The 22,579-nt window shown below is 44.8% G+C and overlaps 1 long non-coding RNA gene across 1 annotated transcript in view; it reads left to right on the forward strand.

The window, feature by feature from the left end:
* The window catches only part of LOC143930241 (uncharacterized), a 55,013-nt gene that overhangs the window by 28,285 nt on the left and 4,149 nt on the right, over positions 1-22,579 (forward strand). Inside the window, exon 2 of the long non-coding RNA XR_013262733.1 lies at positions 8,495-8,600. This is a non-coding gene — a long non-coding RNA (uncharacterized LOC143930241). The remainder of the gene's footprint in view (positions 1-8,494; positions 8,601-22,579) is intronic.

A 22,579-nucleotide genomic window follows, 5' to 3' on the forward strand; every position in this document is an offset into this window, starting at 1 on the left:
AACAGGACAGTCACTAAGCATCAGCATAGGCAGTCTTGAAGGGATGTGATAATTCAAAAAAAAAAATATTCGGTTACATCAGCTTCAGGTGCTTGGTAGCTGTGGGTGATCCAAGACTGATTCATCTTGATGAAGGTCAGTCGATCAACTGATTCGGTGGACAGGCGCACCCTGTGATCGGTAACAAAGCCACCAGCAGCACTGAAGGTGCGTTCCGAAAGAACGCTGGATGCAGGACAGGCCAGTAGCTCAATTGCATACTGTGCAAGCTCTGGCCAGTGATTCATCCTCAAGACCCAGTAAGCCAGAGGATTTTCGGTGGGAAAGGTGTCCAAGTCTGACCTTGCCCCTAGGTATTCCTGCACCATGTAAATCAGACGCTGGCGATGGTTGCTGGAACCAATCATACCTTGGGGCTGCGGACTAAAAAATTGTCTGAAAGCATCGGTCAGACGGCCACCTTCTCCACCGCTCCTTCTAACCGATGCCTCAGCAACACGTTGTCCAGGACCAGGAGTTTGTAACCTCCCAGTCTCTGGGAACGCGTTTCACAGACCTTTCTGCAAGGCTTCCCGGAGATGTCTCATCCTCTGCTCCCTCTGCGACAGCAAGATAAGGTCGGCAACCTTACCCTTGTACCGTGGCCAGCCAGTAATGGTCCCTCTCCTTGATCCGAAGAATACGAGGATCCTTCCGCAGGCTTTGCAAGATCAGGGATGCCATGCAGCCTAGGTTAGCTGAGGCATTCGGTCCGGAGTCCTCTGGGTCACTAAGGACAACATGATCCACAGCTACCTCCTCAGCCACGTACAAGTCCACTGGGTTTCTTGGGACTGTAAATCATGCCTACAAGACCGCTGCTGATGCTGAGTGCCAGCCTCCACCTCCATGCTGACACAATCATCCTCCTCCTCCTCCTCCTCATCCTCTTCCTGTGTGATGGGTGGCACAGCAGCAGGAACGCTGTCTGGATAAAGGGGGCCTTGAGAGGCAAGGAAGTCCTCCTCTTCCTGCCTCTGTTCTGCCTCAAGTGCCCTGTCCATTATTCCACGCAGCGTATGCTCCAAGAGGTGGACAAGAGGTACAGTGTCACTGATGCATGCACTGTCACTGCTCACCATCCTTGTGGCCTCCTCAAACGGTGACAGGACAGTGCATGCATCCCTGATCATGCCCCACTGGCGTGGTGAGAAAAAACCAAGCTCCCCTGACCCTGTCCTGGTGCCGTAGTCGCACAGGTACTCATTGTTGGCCCTCTTCTGCATGTGCAGCCGCTGCAGCATGGCCAACGTTGAGTTCCACCTGGTGGGCATGTCACATATAAGGCGATTCTTGGGCAGGTTCAACTCCTTTTGGAGCTCAGCCAGCCAAGCACAGACATTAAATGATCGGCGGAAATGCACACAGACTTTCCTGGCCTGCTTCAGGACATCCTGTAAGCCCGGGTACCTGCCCAAGAACCGCTGCACCACCAGGTTAAGGACATGAGCCACACAGGGTGGAGAGGAGGGCGGAGAGGAGGTTGGTGCCATTGTCGCAAACCACCATTCCTGGCTTAAGCTGGCATGGCATCAACCAGCTCTCGGCCTGCCCCTGCAGAGCTGACAAAACATCCGCCCCAGTGTGGCTCCTGTCCCCCAAACAAACCAGCGCAAGCAGGGCATGGCATGGTTTTGCCTGCGTACTTGCGTAGCCCCTGGAACGCCTACGGAGCACCGCTGGTTCTGAGGACAGACCACTGGAAGAGGCCATGGAGGAAGAAGAAGAGGAGGGGGTGGAGGAGAGATGTGTGTCACAACCAATAGTAGCATTTTGGAGGCGTGGTGGCGGAACAACCTCCAACACTACTGCACCTTGTCCTGCATCCTTCCCAGCTGCCGGAAGAGTGACCCAATGGGCAGTGAAAGACAGGTAACGTCCCTGTCCATGCCTGCTGGACCATGAGTCAGCGGTAATATGCACCTTACCGCTGACCGCCCAGTCCAGCGAGGCAAGGACATTGCCTTCCACATGCCGGTAGAGAGCCGGAATCGCCTTCCGTGGTGTTTGGGGACCTGCCACTGAGGAACCGCACATTGTACAAACTCACGGAAGGGGGCCGAGTCTACCAACTGAAAAGGCAGCAGTTGAAGTGCTAGCAATTTAGCCAAGCTAGCATTCAACCGCTGGGCATGTGGATGGCTGGGAGTGAACTTCTTTCGCAGCTGGGGCAGGGACATTTGCCTGCTATAATCGGACGTGGGTGTACTGCTAGCAGAGTGCCCGGAAGCACTTGGCTGTGACACACCTAATTCTACACCTTCAATCCTCCCAGAGCAGGTTTCAAAGAGGACTGAAGGTCTACTGGGGTTGGAGATCCCAGCTGATGAGGAGCAAGGAGAGGTCCGCTTTGTTCTTTGGTGTGGGTCATTTGAGGTACGCTTGCCAACGAGCTGCATGGCAGGTCAACATATGTCTGGTCAAGCATGTGGCGCCCAAGCGGCTGATGTTTTGGCCACGCAAGATACGCTTGAGACATATGTTGCAAATAGCAGCGGTGCGATCTGATGCACTCGTCTCAAAAAAGGCCCACACCAAAGAACTTTTAAAATAACGCGCAGAGGCCCCGCGCTGCACAGGCGGAGCTCTGCGGTGTGATTCAGTCGGTGTGCTGCCCCTAAGCTGGCCCCCGGAGGGCATCCTGCCTCGTTGGACATGTGCCTCCTCCTCTCTCCTACCAGGCACCCATGTGGAGTCAGTGACCTCATCATCCCCTCCCTCTTCATCGCTGGAGCAAACCTGGCAGTATGCTGCAGCTTGTGGAACATGACTGCCAGATTGCTGTCCTTCTTGAGCATCCCCTCTCTCTGCATTCACACTACTGCCTTCCTCTAGCTGAGTATCATCATCAGAGCCTACAAAACACTGGGCATCCTCCTGGAGCATGTACCCAACACTGTGCTCAAAGAGTTCAGGAGACTCCTCAGGAGGACGTGGTGGGTCTAGGGAAGGAGTCAATGATGATGACATTGAGAGGAGGGAAGACGATGCGTTGGCAGCTGCTTTGCTAGTACCCTGAGCCTGGGTGAGAGACGATGAGGAGGATGAAGCGGGCTCAGTCATCCACTCTGCCAAGTCGTTGGCATGTTGCGGCTCAACATGTCCAGCTGCCGAAAAGAAGGACAAGCGTGTCCCATGGCCACGTGCTTATGATGATGATGCACCGCGTCCACAACCAGCACTGTTGTCTCTAGACACAGAGCCTGCTTGCCCTCTTTTATCGGCTCGCGCCTGTCTGCCTTTCCTTGCTGGCCTTCCAGACATGGTAATGGCCTGAAGGGAGTTGGGAAAACCAGCAATTGGGTAGTATATATTGTGCTGGAGGAACACACAACTTCCACTAACTCCTGCAGATGGCTCAATTATAGAAGAGCTATGTATGTGGATATAGCGGTGTATACTGGGTTAAGAGCACGCAGACAGCACGCACAATCTCCTACCACTGACTGCAAGCTCTATTTAAAACGAGCAAGATAGTTAGCTATATAGGTGGATATAGCGGTGTATACTGGGTTCAGAGAACGCAGACAGCACGCACAATCTCCTACCACTGACTGCAAGCTCTATTTAAAACGAGCAAGATAGCTAGCTATATAGATGGATATAGCGGTGTATACTGGGTTCAGAGCACGCAGACAGCACGCACAATCTCCTACCACTGACTGCAAGCTCTATTAAAAAAGAGAAATATAGCTAGCTATATAGGTGAATATAGCGGTGTATACTGCGGTCAGGGCACGCAGACAACAACCACTACAGAAGAGCAAGAATGAAAAATCGGCCGATAACGATCGGTGTATACTGTGTTGAAGGTACACAGAACACCCACTAACTCCTACAGACGACAACACACTACACAAGGCCGCCGCGCTGGCGGCCTTATATAGTGTGGGGCGTGTACTACACAGCCTGAGCTATGATTGGCCACAGGCATCCTGCCTGTGGCCAATCATGGCTCTCCTCGCTGCCGGCGCTGTGATTGGCCAAGCATGCGGGGTCACAGTGCATGCTTGGCCAATCATGAGCCAGCAATGCACTGCGATGGCGCAGTGCATTGTGGGCCATGAGCGCCACACGAATTTGGTGCGAACGGCCCATAATGTTCGGAATTCGCCGAACGGGCGAACAGCCGATGTTCAAGTCGAACGAATGTTCGACTCGAATACTAAGCTCATCCCTACTTGTGACATCATGTTAAAAACTATTTTCCTGACACAATTATGAAAACATATACATATGGGTACAGGCTTCTCCCCCTGACCTATCACAATTTGTTATATAGGAGTATGTCTATAATTAGTGCTGTCAATGCTTGCAATATTTATATTCTGAGCATATTTGTTTTTATTGGCTAGTAATATTATGGTAGCAGCTGTTGGTGCATAAAATTTTATTTTATCAAATCTTTTTCCATTTTAGAGCACTAGGTCCAGCAGTACTGGACTTTTAGATTTTTTTAGGCTGTAATGTAATGTCGGGTCCCGGCAATTGTGTATTGTGTACACCACCAGAAGTCTAATAGCAACTATGGGTGCACTGTATGTATTGTGTACACTACCAGAAAGGTAGTAACTGCACTAGGGGTGCATGGTATTGTGTATACCACCAGAAGTCTAATAGCAACTATGGGTGCACTGTATTTATTCTGTGCTGTGTACACCACCAGGAAAGTAGTAGCAACTGCACTAGGGGTGCTCGGTATTGTGTACACCACCAGAAGTCTAATAGCAACTATGGGTGCACTGTATGTATTGTGTACACCACCAGAAAAGTAGTAGCAACTGCACTATGGGTGGACGGTACTGTGAACACCAACAGAAGTGTAATAACAACTATGGGTGTACTGTATTGTGTACACCACCAGAAAGGTACTAGCAACTGCACTATGGGTGCATGGTACTGTGTACACCCCCTGAAGTATATTAGAAAAAGTACACCAAGAATGGCCTGCAGTCAGATATAGCTAAACTGGAGGCAGCGGATATATATATTTATATATATATATATATATATATATATATATTACACACAAGAAACTGTCCTGCCTGAAGTATATTATAAAAAGTACACCAGGAAATGACTGCAGACAGATATAGCTAAACTGGATGCAGTGGAGATATATATGACTTGCCAGCTTGTCCAGCATGGACAAAAGACATTTACAGCCAAGGGTAAAACATATACTTTTAAAGAATTATACAATTGCTCTACTGATTATGTTATATATTGTCTCACGTGCCCTTGTGGGCTCCTATATGTAGGAAGGACCATCAGGCCCTTTAGAGCACGTTTTAGAGAACATAGGCGTTTTATTGAGAAAGGATGAGACCATCACAGTGTCCCCAAATCTACAGTGGGACTGAAAGTTTGGGTTCTGGAATCTATCCCTGGGACATTGCCTACAGCTGAACGATTTAGATGCCTTTGCCAATAAAAATCCTATTGAATTTATTCCTTGGGGAGTTTGGCACCTGGAGGGTTAGACTGTTTGTTCTCTCCAGTATTTCCTCCCTTATTACTTCCACTGGTTGCACTTCCTGTGACATCATCGCCTGTGTTGCACCTGCATTCCACGTCGGACCTAGCTGTCTTCCTGGTGGCCACAGGAAAAGACTGCACGTCTTGTCTCCCACGACCACCTCCCTGTGGATTAGGATGGACCAGCAACTGGACTGCACCTTGTGCCCACAGCACAGATGACCCTGATCTTATTCACCTTCCTGTAAGTGCATTAGTTGCTGTGTCATTAAAATCTTACTTAACTTATTGCACTTAGGTGGCGCTTCCTTTTTGTTCCCTTGTCTTGCTATTATAAAGCTGGCTTCTCTATAAAGATTTCTGCCACCCACCATCATTTCCTTTAAGGGTCTGCCATTGTTTAGCTTATCATATGGCTAATGAACTGTGACTGTTGCATGTATAGAGGTACACATATCTCTGCGCTTACAGTTTTCCTTTTTGTATATAGGCTCTTTAGGCCTGGCAGCGTCAGAAGAAGACTTTCACTGTCCACTAGGACAATTGCATTGTCTCGGTCAAGGTAGTCTGATGGGCTTATATGGCGAAGGATTGGATTGTATGATCATAGGCAGAATTCAGAGGCCCAGAATTATTCTACAGGAGACCAACCAGGTTCATGTACTACAAACCATTTCTAGCCCATTACAAAGTTAATGAAGCAGCATTGAAAACAAGGGAGTTTGACTTCAGTTCTAAATGAATTTAATGATAGGTTGATTAAAACACTTCGGCATTACCCTCCTTTGTGGTTTGTGGCGTGCTATATCCCATACGTATATGCGGTCATGTTTGTCAGGAAAGCTGAAAAATGAATACTTACCTGATGGTAATTTTTCTTTCCTGACACATAAGCATGACAGCATACACGTCCTTCCCTTGGAGCTTTACATTGAGTATAGTTATGAGAATGCCACCTTGAGGGAAGTGACTCATTTATAAGTATAACTGGTCCTGTGATTGGGCAGGGGGCGAGGCCTGTACTCATGCATTTCGAACAATAACTATTACATGTTCTTCATCAGGAGTGTACCACGCTAAAGAGAAATAGTAGTGTTACAGTCGGACAATGTTACAGTCAGACAATATTACATTGTACCGTAATTATGGTCAAAAAGTGATGAAAAATATACTGTATATATAGTAAAACAAGAAATCAAAAATAAATAGTCCATTGGTCACACTAGCTAGTGACAGCTCATCTATACAACTGGAGTCCAATGCTGCTGAGTGGTCAGAGAGGGGGCTTTGAAGACATGAAAAACAAATAGAACAGTGAGACCAGCGCAAAGGTTATACCGTAGTGTAGCAAGTAAAAAAAAAATACAATTGTTTTAAAAAAAATGAATTGCACTCACAAACATATCTCCACTTTTGCACTTACAAAGCATTAGAGGCAGATGGACCACACACATGTAGCCAAAAGATTCGGTGCTGAAGAAGCCTCACTGCTGGAGCAGAGTACACAGCAGAAGCTCGGACCGCTGGAAAGGAAGGAGATGTCACTTGTGAGTAGAAGTCTGCTGGCCTGGAAGACATCCTTGTGGAGAAGTCCCAGGGCTGGAGGACACCTTTCTCAGGAATTTCTGCAGAAACATGTCCCCCATCTCCGGCAGTTCTTCATGAGGATGTTTTCCAGGCAGGCAGGCTTCAACTGACAAGTGGCATCTCCCTTCATGCAGCCTGGTGCTCCGGACTTCTGCCCTTCACGGAATGCAATAGGGCTGGATTACACGCTAACTTTGTTACCATTTCCGGGGATCGGAATTGGCAGCCATCTTAGTAAGCAGCCATCTTAGTAAGTGGACCTAAATAGCTGTTTTTTTATGCCATGTTATCATTTTGGTTGTATGTTATTTTATGTGGATCCTTTACATTTAAAAAAAAAACTACACTATAAGAGTGTGGCTCTAGCTGGTGAGCACCCTCTTTTCATACAGCCCTTGTATGCACAGTGTGATACTTCCCTCTGGCAAACTTTGGACAACCGTGGACCTATCTAGCAGTTGGATGGTCATGTATGAGAGGCTGGGAGTTTATATCTGATATTGGCAGCAAAGTGGTGGTGTATTAAGATTCAAAGTGGATGGTTTTCTTTGGACACTGGAAGATAATCTTTTTTTTCTCATTGATAAAAAAAAATTCTCATTGGAATACACTTTATTGTGGGACTTTTTTGATTCAATATATTATCACAGTTAATAGGACTTGATTGATATGATTCATATACACGTATTGTGGTGTGTGTGTGTGTGTATATATATATATATATATATATATATATATATATATATATATATATATATATGGGTAGGTTTATTACAGAGGTGTTGCACATTAATGTTTAAGTTTCAGTTGGGTTTTGTATGCAGACCTAATGCTAGCTGCCTTCCCGATACCTCTAGCATAGACTTCTTTTTTAATATTTGCATTATCCTTTAACATGTTGAGAGGCAGAAAAAAACTCAAACGACTGTAAAACAGGTGTACAGAGGCCTTATTATTAGAGGAATAGATAGTACCTACCCTTGCCTATCCTATACATTTATGTCCGACTAGTGCAGTGTTTTGTACTAATCACAGTATTAGGGTTAGTAGAGGGCAGACATATCCATCAGGGACAAAGCTTTAAGTAGTCTACCACTGCATCAAAGATGGTAGCTCGCCTCCGGCTGGAGGTAGGAATGTTCATGTACCTATCTGGGCAAAGTTAGGGGGGGATACATCACATGTTTAGGTGATACCTTTTATGTTGTACTGTTTTCTGTACCGTAAGTTTTTGTCGGGTTGTTGCCCACAATGTGTGGCTTGTTATAACATGTATTGTGAAAAACAAAACAAAAATAATAATTAAAAAAAAAGATGGTAGCTTGATTACAGACACAAACTGTTAAGATTTAGGCATTTAGAATAAAGGCATTCTTCTTTTCTTTCCTAGGATGTCTCTATAAGGGAAAATTACATCCGCTTGGCAAATCATGGAGGACGAAGAGCTGCTGGGACTGTAGCTGTGACACAGGCGGTGATATGGAGTGCTGTCAAGCGTATGTTGATGTCTTTAGCATTCCAATAGATTTATTATTTGTTAAATATATATTTAAACCCCCAATAAATTATTAAGGAGAGTAAAGCTGCAATATTATCATGTCCTGCTTTACACAGAGTACTTTATATCCCTTGCCTAAAAAAGTATTTAAGGGAATTTATACTTTTCTTAGATATACATGTAAAATAAATCAGCTTTATTTTGTTATTTTATTTTGTGATTTATGGGAGTTAATGCTTTTTAAATCTTGCACGTGTAGGCAGGTGCAGTCTGACTATATGTTAGGTAAAGAAACCACAAGAGGGCCCCATCATAGCGCACCCACACTTTATTTTTCCCAAAAGATCCCATCTATTTTAATATTAAAAAGAGAAATGTACACTAACATATTTTAGTGCTTTGTAACGGCACCCAGAGATACTTGCAATATTCAAAAGCACAGTTACTGCTAGTTCCAAAACCAGAAGTTGGTGTACATTCCATCCGGTGGAACTGAGGTCACTTAAAGTGACGTGGATCATCAAAACCCCACCTCAGCCTATTTCACCCCTCTGGGCATCCTCAGGAAGCTGCAATGTCATTTTAGTTTGAATTTATATGCCTATACTGGAAATCAATGGAAAGTTAACCCCAGATTGAGCCTGGCAGTAATGTGCTAATATAGGATTACTGGAAACTAAAAATTCTGCACAAAAAAATCAAACATATAAAATCAATTAAAAACAAATGAAAACATCCACTAAAGAGTTTTTCCATGTAAAAAAAAAAAAAAAGTTGTACATTTCTTGATTCTACAATAGTACCAATTGCACAGTTATTTATTTTTTTGTTGTTGTTTTTGAGTTCTCACATCTCGTATTGAGGTACACTTTGAACCTGCTGCCATGGATATTTTTAATTTCATACAGAATAGACGCATAGACATTGGTAAACTTTTTCAGAAGGTTGAGAAATCCCATTCATTTGGATTGCTGGTTCAAGCATTTGAAGCACGTTATGGATAAGCGGATTAGAATCTGGTGGAACATAGCTACTCTTGAGAAGTATATGGAAAAAAACATAACTCCCAGAAGGTTACAAAGGGTCCCAATGATAGTCTAGTAGATCAGGATTTAATGGATGAGTGGTTTAAGTTTTTTTAACCAATGTGAATATAAGCTCCTGGGAGTCATTATACACAGAAGAAAAAAATTATTTCATTTTAGAATCACAAATTACAGCTCTAAAACTAAAACTGGCCCCCTGTGCAGAAACTGGGGAATATAAAGAAAAAATAAACAAATGCAGGAAGGTACCCCAAAAAAATAGATAGGTTGGAAACCTCCAAAATGTATTAAACAATTAAAGAGGAAGACTTTACTTCCTCTTTAACCTCTTGCAAATTTGAAAGGAGGTTGGGACTTTAAAATGAAGCAGCTGAAGTGCGGAGGTAGAGGTAAAAAAAAGTATTTAATGTAATTCATAACAATACACGATACAGCTTGCTGACCACCTCACACCGATATACGTTGGCAGAAGGGCTGGTACAGGCAGAATCACGTACCTGTACGTTGCCCTTTAAGAGGCGACTAGCTGGCGTTCGCATGCACCCACGGCATGCTCTGTTGTGCTGAGTCGGGTCGTGGGTCCAGTGGACTCAGTCACCGAAGGGATACCCGCAATCACCTCATGGGGAGGAAGAATGGGGAGATGCTAATGTAAACAAGCATCTCCCCGTCCTGCCTAGTGACAGTGTCACTGATCTCTGCTCCTTATGATCGGAATAGTGATCAGCGATGTGTCACACACAGCCACGCCCCCCCCCCACAGTTAGAAACACTCCCAGGACACACTTAACCCCTACACTGCCACCTAGTGGTTAACCCCTTCACTGCCAGTGTCATTTACAGAGGAATCAGTGCATTTGTATAGCACTGATTGCTGTATAATTGACAGTGGTCCCAAAAATGCGTCAAAAATGTCTGAAGTGTAAACAAAAAAAACAAGATTCAGTTACTCCTTGATGTTTAGGCCCCAATTGAAGGGAGGTCTTGGCATACCTAATCTTTGGATATACTATTTGTCAGCCAGACTTACTCAACTTGCACAATGGTATGCTTCTTCCTCTCAAATCCCATGGCTCCTGTTCGAAGAACAATCGGTCCTCCCATACCATCTACAAGGACTGTTATGGTCCAAGACCGTCTCGCCTCAGAAAATAAGACCATTGAATATTACTGTGACACATACTTTACAATTGAGGAACAGACAAAATACCAAATTCAACTTGTCCTCTGTCACCCCACAACTAGCTTCCTTTCTGGGAGACCCTCACTTCACTCCTTCATATTATCACCATAATTCACTATTAATATGGAAACAACATAATCTAATGAACCTAAACGCTCTTATACATAACAATATATTTTACTCCTTCTCTGATCTACAATTAAAATACAACCTTGCTCCTACAGAACAATTAATGTATGGGAAGATAAAACAATTCTATCAAAAATACTACTCCATGACCTTTCACCCCCCCCTCCCAATTTGAGCAGATTTGTATTTCCTCCCCACAAGCTAAAGGATTAATATCCAAAATCTATAAAAATTTGAATGAATTCAATATGCCTGATAAATCACACCCCATGCTCGAATGGGAATCAGACTTAAACATTTCATACATAACAATATATTTTACTCCTTCTCTGATCTACAATTAAAATACAACCTTGCTCCTACAGAACAATTAACCACTTCAGCTCCGGACCAATAAACACCTTAAGGACCAGAGGTCTTTTTGCAATTTCGCACTGCGCTGCTTTAACTGGTAATTGCGCGGTCATGCAATATTGCACCCAAACGAAATTTGCGTCCTTTTCTTCCCACAAATAGAGCTTTCTTTTGATGGTATTTGATTGCCTCTGCGATTTTTTTTTTTGCGATATAAATGGAAAAAGAGCGAAAATTTTGAAAAAAAAAGATATTTTCTTCTTTTTGTTATAAGAAAAATCGAATAAACTAAATTTTAGTCATACATTGAGGGCAAAATTTATTCAGCCACATGTCTTTAGTAAAAAAAATGTCAATAAGCGTATATTTTTTGGTTTGCGCAAAAGTTATAGCGTCTACAAACTAGAGTACATTTTCTGGAATTTACACAGCATTTAATTTATGACTGCCGATCTCATTTCTTGAGGTGCTAAAATGGCAGGGCAGTACAAATCCCCCCCAAATGACCCCATTTTGGAAAGTAGACACCCCAAGGAAATTGCTGATGGGTATGTTGAGCCCATTGAATATTTATTTTTTTTGTCCTAAGGGATTGAATAATGACAAAAAAAAATAAAAATTTTTTTACAAAAAGTTGTCACTAAATGATATATTGCTCACACATGCCATGGTTATATGTGGAATTGCACCCCAAAATATATTCCGCTACTTCTCCCGAGTATGGGGATACCACATGTGTGGGACTTTTTGGGAGTCTAGTCGCGCACGGCACCCCGAAAACCAATCACCACCTTCAGGATTTCTAAGGGTGCAAATTTTTGATTTAACTCCTCACTACCTATCACAGGTTCGAAGGCCATAAAATGCCAAAATAGCACAAAACCCCCCCAAAATGACCCCATTTTGGAAAGTAGACACCCCAAGCTATTTACTGAGAGGCCTGTTGAGTCCATGGAATATTTTATATTTTGCCACAAGTTGCGGGAATATTACAAACTTTTTTTTTTTTGCACAAAGTTGTCACTAAATGATATATTGCTCACACATGCTATGGGAATATGTGAAATGACACCCCAAAATACATTCTGCTGCTTCTCCTGAGTACGGGGATACCACATGTGTGGGACTTTTTGGGAGTCTAGTCGCGCACCGCACCCCGAAAACCAATCACCACCTTCAGGATTTCTAAGGGTGCAAATTTTTGATTTAACTCCTCACTACCTATCACAGTTTCGAAGGCCATAAAATGCCAAAATAGCACAAAACCCCCCCAAATGACCCCATTTTGGAAAGTAGACACCCCAAGCTATTTACTGAGAGGCATGTTGAGTCCATGGAATATTTTATATTTTGCCAAAAGTTGCGGGAATATTACAAACTTTTTTTTTTTTGCACAAAGTTGTCACTAAATGATATATTGCTCACACATGCTATGGGCAGAAGTCAAATTACACCCCAAAATAAATTCTGCTGCTTCTCCCGAGTACAGGGATACCACATGTGGGGGACTTTTTGGGAGCCTAGCCACGTACGGGACCCCGAAAACCAAGCACTGCCTTCCGGATTTAAATATAAAATGCTACCAAAAAACCTGTTAGCGATGGCAGGGATCAGGCCTGACTCTGCGATCGCTGCAGTTATGTGTTCAGTGTTTTGTAAGTGACAGTGATCGATCGATACTGCACTTGGGTGGGCTGGGCAGAGGGGCAAAACGCAGGTGCTAGCAGGTATCTGGGCTGATCCCGCTAACAATGCATTTTTTTGGAACCCTAAACTGCTGGGGACGCTAGTATAGATCTGATCAGATCAGATATTGATCTGTTCAGATTCTATAGCACTACGGGAGGTGTATGCTTTGCGTGTGGGTGTTAGCGGTACTGGCACTAACCTAGCGCTGCCTGGGGCGACGCAGACCCTGACCCGCCGGGTGATCAGGGGGTTAAACCTTTATTGGGTAATAAATGGTGGGTGCCCCGATGCTATAAAAAACAAACTAACCAGAGTCACCCGTAACACTTATACGGTGATCAGTGGTGAAAGGGTTAACTAGGGGCAATCAGGGGGTTCAAATTTTTCTTAGGTAGTATATGGGGGTCCCTGGCGCTATATAAAAACCTGACGGGGAACCTAAATAACTAACTGGCTAACCAGCGTCACCAGTGACACTTATACTGTGATCGCTGGTGAAAGGGGGTGAAAGGGTTAACTAGCAGCAATCAGGGGGTTAAAACCATTATTGGGTAGTATATCGGGGTACCTAGCGCTATAAAAACCTGGCGGTGAACCTAAAAAAATAACTAGCTACCTAGCGACACTGATGCAGCGATCAGAAAAATTATCGCTTAGTGACACTGGCAAAAGGGGGTGAAAGGGTTAACTAGCGGCAATCAGGGGGTTAAAACCATTATTGGGTAGTATATCAGGGTACCTAGCGCTATAAAAACCTGGCGGTGAACCTAAAAAAATAACTAGCTACCTAGCGACTGTAGCGACACTAATGCAGCGATCAGAAAAACGATCGCTTAGTGACACTGGCAAAAGGGGTGAAAGGGTTAGCTAGCGGAAATCAGGGGGTTAAAACCATTATTGGGTAGTATATCGGGGTACCTAGCGATATAAAAACCTGGCGGTGAACCTAAAAAAATAACTAGCTACCTAGCGACACTAGCGACACTGATGCAGCGATCAGAAAAATGATCGCTTAGTGACACTGGCAAAAGGGGGTGAAAGGGTTAACTAGCGGCAATCAGGGGGTTAAAACCATTATTGGGTAGTATATCGGGGTACCTAGCGCTATAAAAACCTGGCGGTGAACCTAAAAAAATAACTAGCTACCTAGCGACTGTAGCGACACTAATGCAGCGATCAGAAAAACGATCGCTTAGTGACACTGGCAAAAGGGGGTGAAAGGGTTAACTAGCGGCAATCAGGGGGTTAAAACCATTATTGGGTAGTATATCGGGGTACCTAGCGATATAAAAACCTGGCGGTGAACCTAAAAAAATAACTAGCTACCTAGCGACACATGCAGCGATCAGAAAAATGATCGCTTAGTGACACTGGCAAAAGGGGGTGAAAGGGTTAACTCTAGGGGCAATCAGGGGGTTAAATCTTTATTGGGGGGTGATAGGGGGCTACCCTGGACCTAACACTAACTGTCCTGACAGTTTTTACTGTCACAACTGACACTGAATGCATTGATCAGTAAAGAAATGATTAATGCAATCAGTGACACTGTGACTGGGGGGGGGAGGGGGGGGCGGGGGGGGATCGGGGGGGGTTTGTGTGCCTGTGTGTACCTACATGTCAGTGTAGTGTTGGTGCACACTTACTATTAGTCTTCTCCTCGTAGTCCGGTCAAAAAGACCGCCCCGAGGAGAATGACATCACTTCCTCCTTCCTGTGTAAACAATACACAGTGGGAGGAAGCTTCTCATTGGCCAGGAGCGATCCAGAGGGGGTGGCCGAAAACCAACGGCCATCCCCTCATCACGGAGCGCTCCTGGAGCGAACCGGACCGTCGTATCCAACGGGAGGGGGTCCGATCGGACCCCCCACCCGCTGGAAGGCAGGCACGTACATCTACGTGATTGTGCCTGCCTGTGCCATTGTGTTCACGTACATTGGCAATACGGCGGTCCTGAAGTGGTTAATGTATGGGAAGATAAAACAATTCTATCAAAAATACTACTCCATGACCTTTCACCCCCCCCCCCCCCTCCCAATTTGAGCAGATTTGTATTTCCTCCCCACAAGCTAAAGGATTAATATCCAAAATCTATAAAAATTTGAATGAATTCAATATGCCTGATAAATCACACCCCATGCTCGAATGGGAATCAGACTTAAACATTTCATTCTCCACCGCACAATGGGACACTATATTTGAAAATTTACACAAATCTTCCAAAACTACTACTATCAGAGAACCTGCCACTAAACTGCTCTATAGGTGGTATCTTACCCCCTCCAAACTTAATTCCTTCTACCCTGCAACATCCCAACTATGTTTCAGAGGCTGCCCCACGTGTGGGACTTTGCTTCACATCTTCTGGGACTGCCCCCTCCTATATTTGGCACCATGCCAAGCTGATGACTGAACGTATCTTAGGTAGAACAGTCCCTCTAACTTCCCAAATGTGCCTTTTATTCTTCCCCATACAAGACATCCCACATGCAAGTTCCAGACTAATACATACTTTGTTTAGCTCCATCCACTGGACCATTGCCTTCAACTGGCACTCATCAGTTGTTCCATGGCCCCAAGTTCTTAACCGTATGGTCAATATTAAGCTTTCAGAGAGAATACACCACACGTTGTTTGACACCATGCATATTTACTAAAATAAATGGACGATATGGGAAGCCTCTTTATTGATGTAATTTCACCACTGTCATTTTTTTAATTTTCTCAAGCATTTACGCAAACCCTTTTCTTTCAATACCTTTGTGACTCCTACTCCAATGTGTGAATTCTGGCACAAAATTTTTTTTAAAATAAGCAATATAGTATTATCACTTTATATCTTTACTTGTACAATTCATTCTACTGTCAACTTTTTGTACCTTGACCTTATCTATAATAAAAACCGTTTGTAAACAAAAAAAATGTCTGAAGTGTCTGCTACTATATATATATTAATACATTTTGCCATAACACTGCCCCCTATTTTGTAAACGCTATAATTTTTGCACAAACCAATCAAAAATCGCTTATTGCAATTTTTTTTACCAAAAATATGTAGAAGAATATGTATCAGCCTAACCTGAGGATAAAACTTTTTTTTATATATTTTTGGGGGATATTTATTATAGCAAAATGTAAAAAATAATGAGTTTTTTTCAAAATTGTCGCTCTTTTTTGTTTATAGCGCAAAAAATAAAAACCACAGGGGTGATCAAATATCACCAAAAGAAAGTTCTATTTGTGGAAAAAAAGGACATCAATTTTGTTTGGGACCCATGTCGCATGACCGCGCAATTGTCAGTTAAAACGACGCAGTGCCGAATTGCGAAAAGTGTTCTGGTCAGGAAGGGGGTAAATTCTTCCGGGGCTGAAGTGGTTAAGAAGTTTAAAAAAATACCAGAGATGAGAGACTATGCGAGCCATACCCTTTATAACAGGAAGTACAGGAGGTACCTGCCTTTAGAGAATCTTCCTTGGTGAAAGATATGGAGGCACACGCACACTCACAATGATCAGAGGCTATCCTTAAATTACCCCCCCCCCCCCCTAAGATTCCCAATAGAAATCATGGCAATAACCCTCACCATCCTATACAAGATACCCCAAAACTGACCATCTACACCTCTGGAGAGGGATAAATAGAGGGACCCTCCTTACTGGCAGGGGGAATGGAGGGAGTCATACTAACAGAAAACCCACACTCCCCAACACAGAAACAGTGGGAGAAACAGAACATGGTTGGAAAAAAACAATAAGGGACTGCAGAGGCAGCCAAAAAAAAGTAAAAGATAATCTTTGGTAAAGCCATATTCAATTTGAGCAATGTTGTATTTACTTAGGAGGAATTATTGGTTCTTGAACAAGGTTTGAAATATGCATCCACTAAAGCTATTAATAAATTTGAGGCATTTATTGACGTGCACAAGTTTGCATGCAAGATGAGTGTTAAGAAGTTTTTTTTGGAGAAAGAGGAAAGGGGGAATGAAAATCCCCATACAGCATATCAGCATAGTGGCTTAAGGCATTGTTTTTTTTCAACCTTTTTTTCAGTCAAGGCACCCTTTAGAATCAACCATAATCCCGGGGCACACCAGTCTGAGGGCTCCTTCACACCAGGAGATGCATCCGAGCGCATGCACTTTTTTGCAGCGTATCATTTTTTCAGTGAGCTGCTCTATGCATGTGAAACATGCAAAAGGGTGACAGCATGATTTTTTTAAATTACGCAGCACCAAAACACATGGTACTACCATACCATGCGGTTTAGCAGGCACAAACGTACATGCATTTACTAGATGTGTGGGTGTCTCATGAAAAATCAATGGCTCCCACGTGCATCTGCAAAAGGCAGCACATTTTTGGATGTCCTGACCTAATCCAGCTTGTACGAGAAGAGAAGGCTATGCTTGAAAACAAAAAGAGGACCCAGAAATCATAGCCTCTTGCTGGGGTTAGAGTAGCTAGTGTGACTGATGGCAACAGCACAGATAGAGCTTTTGAAAACCCAGGTATCACAATTGATGGAGATGAGGGCTCTACTGACAGCCAAAACCACTGTCTCACCTGTTGAGGAAGTCTTGGAGTCCAAGCAGTCTACAAACCCAATGGCTGTCCAGGTCAAGAAGCCAATGAATCAAGGGGTGTGCTTCAACTGTGGAGGAGTGGGGCACTACCGACGTGTTTGTCCAAGCCCACCGAAATCTGAAACCCAGTATCTAAATCCAGCGGGAAATTTCAGAGGGCCAAGTAGGAGCCAACTGGGTGCTCACCTACAACCGTTAGCTCCATATTCAAAGATGCAAAGAAACTGAAGTGGAAGCCAAAATCTTTACAAAGGGCCCCCGCTGCTGCTTCCGAACGACCATACAAATTCTTCTATTCGACCTCAGGTGCCCGGTCGCCGAGAGAAGATGCACATTAATCCTTTGGATTGATGTGCAAAATCAGAAGCCCACCAAGAATTGGGCACGAATACAGACAACGGGACAAAATAATTACCCTACTCCTGGTAGATTCCCTGACAAACTTGTGGGACCTTCTTCCATCGTGTCAGTTCAAGTAGAAGGCATCTATACAAAGGCCCTTCTGGATGCATGGTATGCAACTCCAACACTTACCGGCACCTCAAACACTTACCCCTACAGAAATTGGAGGAACTGGAGATTTGGGGTTCCAAAACCCCATATGATGGATACTTACCGTTCAAGTTTGATCCCTCTGTGACTGAACAAACAGAAACGTTTGATACCTTAGCCATTAATGCCCTCACCCTTCAGGAGCCAACATGAGTTCTCTAATAATAGGAATGAACACTGACCTTGTCAGAAGGCTGCTCACTCCTCTTGTATTGAAGTCTGACACCCCAGCCAAAGGCATACACCCTATGCTGAGACAAGTGTATCAGCAGCTAGTCACAGAACAGAGAGCCCCAGCTGAAGGAGTGGGAACGATTTGACGATTGAACAGAAGTGAGAAGACACTACAACCTGGAGAGAGGGTATGTCTACAAGCTTCAGTCAAGCTCAATTGAGAACAACCGGGCCCCTTTGTTGTCCTTGAAACTGAGCGCTAGGTAGAGGACACGGGAGTGGAGGTATTCCCTGAAGTCATATCAATTAGGGCTCTGTAACGGAGTCATGGGGGGATCCCTGTCAGCATCTGGAATGTTATGGGCTTGTTGTTGAAACGTCAAGCCTGAATGCAGTTAGGACAAGTATATCCAGCCACCCCAGTCTCACCATGCGATTTGGGGAAGGGAGAGACGAAAAAATCTCCATAGAGCAGTTTTACCAACAAAACACCACACTATCACCTGAGTGGAAATAAAAGGTCAAAGCCCAGCTCCTGAGATGGCAGAATATGTTCTCGAAAGATGAGTTTGATGTGATGTGTGCGAAAAGTGCCAAGCACAGGATTCAGACAGGATTCACCTTCAAGAAAACAGGCCATTCAGGGAAAGAGTCAGAGGGATCCCTTTGGGGGACCTAGAAGATTTACATGAACAGCTGGAAGAATTTAAGAGACCAGGGATCATCAAGGAGTCTAGGAGCCCTTCTGCTTCCCCCATAGTGGTGGTGCGGAACAAAAATGGGTCCCTGAGGTTGTGCATTGATTATAAGACGCTCAACAGGAGGACCATCCCTGATCAGTACATCACTCCAAGTATAGAGGATGCCCTACAGAGCCTATTCGGGCGAAGTGGTTCAGCGTGCTGGACCTGAAAAGTGGGTACTATCAAATCCCCATTCACGCTGACGACAGGGAAAAAATTGCTTTTATCACCCCAGCAGGGTTCTTTGAGTTTGATAGAATGCCTTAAGGTCTGTCCGGTGCCCCAGCAACATTCCAGAGACTAATGGAGAAGACAGTAGGGGATATGAACCTAATTGAAGTGTTGGTGTATCTGGGCGATATCATTGTCTTCGGCAACACTCGCAAAGAACATGAAGAGCGTCTGGTGAAGGCTCTGAGGAGACTCCATGACAAGGGTTTGAAGCTGTCCCTGGAAAAATGTGTTTTACCAGCCATCAGTTAATAACCTCAGCCATGTAGTCTCCGCTGAAGGAATAGCTAATGACCCCCTGAAGCTGTAAGCTGTCACCTTTTGGCCAACGCCTACCAATGTAACTGAGCTTAGGTCATTCGTGGGATTTTGCTCATACTACAGGAGATTTGTTGAGGGATTTGCTAGAATGAGTAACTGAAGAACGAGGATGAGAATGACGACTCAGACCTATCGAAGTTGGTCGTACAATATGGAGGGCCCAGGAAGCCTTGGGAGTCAATCCAAGAACAGTGGACTGACCTGTGTGAGCAAGCCTTTCGGCAGCTGATGTGGAGTCTAACAACTGCTCCTGTTCTGGCCTATGCCAATGCAGCCAAGCTATATGAGCTGCATGTTGATGCCAGTCGAGATGGGCTGGGTGGGGTACTGTATCAGGAGCATGATAGACACCTGTGGCCTGTTGCTTATGTGAGCTGAAGTCTTGCACCTGTTGAGAAAAACTACCCTACTCACAAGTTGGAATTCTTGGCTCTGAAGTGGGCAGTGGTGGACAAGTTGAAAGACTACTTGTATGGTGCAGACTTCGTGGTCAAAACTGACAACAGCCCACTCACATACATACTCACCACAGCAAAACTGTATGCCACCGGGCTCAGGTGGTTGGCTGCCCTATCAGGGTTCCGCTTCTACCTAAAATACTGCCAAGGAATTGGGAACACAGATGCTGATGCCCTGTCGAGGAGACCCTATGACTTGGGGGTTTCCTCTAAACAGTAGACTCATTAAAAGACTGTTATGCCCTGTACGCATTCCGACCACAAAATCCATCTGATTTTTTCCGACGGATTTTGTCCAAAACTGGTGTTGCATACACATGGTCGGACAAAGTTGTTGGAAAATATCCGACCGTTCGTTACGACGGGACTACGTTGAGGCTACTAGCCAATAGCTTTGGTGTTGTAATTTAATCTGAGCATGCATGGTACTTTGTCCGATCGGAATTCTCTAAAACGATCAGACAAAGTATGATCGTATTTTGTTGTCGGAAAATTTGAGGTTCTGCTCTCAAATCTTTTCCACCTGAATGTCCGATGGAAAAAGTCTGATACGATCAGATTTTCCAACAATATAATCCGATCTGACCTTTTCTGTCGGAATTTCCAAATGTGTGTACAGGACATTAGACCTGTTAGGTGTTCAGAAGTCAAGAACCACCCCCTACCACCCTCAAGGAGATCCCCAGCCAACTGCCGGTGGACTTTGCATTTGGCACCTCTTTAGATCATACCTTGATGGTGTCACACAGAGGATATGTGGACTGCCTGAGGAAGAGTCCGAAGACAGCATATGAGAAAGCCCAGGCTGCCTTAGACACCCGGGGCCAGTAAAACAAGCAAAACTTTAACCTAAAAGGTGATTTGCAGCCTGGTGACAGTGTTACTGAGGAACTTGGGCATCCCTGGGAAACACAAACTGGCTGATTAGTGGAAGTCGTGGCCCTACATCATCTGTAAGCAGTTTCCAGGACTGCCAGAATTCCTGATTTGCCCAGAAGGAAGCACAGGCCCACTAAAAACCTGGCACCGGAATCATCAGCTACCTTTATCTGAAGCGGTTTGTATATCTCATCAACCAAATCAACAGCCTACTCAAACCATCTCTCAGGGATCACCTACAGTAACCAGGTTCCAATCCTTGCAACCAAACATGGATGCAGAAGACAGTGAGGGTGAAGAAATGGGCATGGATTGGCTGTGGCAGTCTACGCTGGCAGAGACTGCCACTCCCCTTTCTTCCAGAGAAGCAAATGTGGGAACCCTCAGGCCTGAGGCTCTGGAGTTTATGCCACAGAGACAACCCTTGGCAAGCCAAGGAGACTTTCCGAGTTCCCCAACTGTAGAGGAAATAGAAGCTCCTGAACCTTCTGCAGCATCAGAGGAGGAGGCTACTATACCCAAAATGCATGAGCCCAAAGAGCAGAGAGGAAAGCGAACAATTTCGCCCACCAAAAAGGATGATATAAGATTTTAGGTCAAAGTTCTGAAGAAGCAATCCTCACATCTCAGAGAATGCACAGCCTGCCGACCCTTCCCACTACAGATTTAGTGGAGGGTGACTCCAACTCACCCCTGGCACATCTAGGTGGGCCATCCCAATATCGGTGGCTTGTGGGCAGACCAACCTTCTTATGACAAATGGTGGGGGGTTCCACTGCCAGATTCATACGTGCATGCAAATTGTTTGTTTTCTTACATGCACTAAGCTGTTTTTGCCTCCTGTTGTATTTTGAAAGCATGTAACAGGCTGTGGACATTATTGTTGCTAGACTCTGTCCTTCCTTTGGGAGCCAAAGGTTTTTTGTGGGGGAGTTTTTAGCAGGCATGTTGTAATGCAATTTCTCCTTTTGGCCACAAGATGGAGACAGAGAGATTCTGACTGGTCCTTCCAGAAAACAGAGAGAGAGAGAGCATGGGGAAAAGGGGGAGTTTTAGGAAGTGCTGAGGGGACAAAAGAGAGGGAAGTACTGAGGTAAAAGAGAGGGAGCGTTTTGACAGGAGACAGAGAAGAGGAGATTGCTTAAAAGGGAGGGAGATACCAAGGCTCAAAAAGTCCTTTGCTTAGACACTGACACTTAACAGTGGGGAGAGGAGGAGTGTGTGAGGGGAAGGAAATGAGGTGCCAGAGTGAGGAGAGGGACGCACACTGACACCGGGGACTGTGTGTCCCAACAGAGGAGGAGGGATATTCTGAAGTACAGAAAAAGTCTGTGAGGAGAATAAAGAGAGTGGTCTGAGGAAAGAGAGATAGGGAGGAGAGAGAGAGAGTGAGGAAAACCGCTGAGACTGAGGAGACAGAGAGAGAGAGACTCTGGCAGCATCGGAGGAGGAGAAAGCCAAGCTTTTCCAGAGACTGCCAGGAGAGTGTGGCCTGGAGACGGAGAAGTGAGGATGCCTGAGGGGAACCAGGAGCAGAGACAGACACGTGGACCACTACTATTTAGTCCAGGGACCCTACTCAGTAGCCCAGCACCACTCAGCTCAGCAAAGACGACTCAAGCCTTTCACCTTGCAAG

Source organism: Lithobates pipiens, unplaced genomic scaffold (genome assembly GCF_037356315.1).
Source record: "Lithobates pipiens isolate NorthernLeopardFrog02 unplaced genomic scaffold, aLitPip1_a1.2 Scaffold_25, whole genome shotgun sequence".
NCBI classification, from domain to species: domain Eukaryota; kingdom Metazoa; phylum Chordata; class Amphibia; order Anura; family Ranidae; genus Lithobates; species Lithobates pipiens.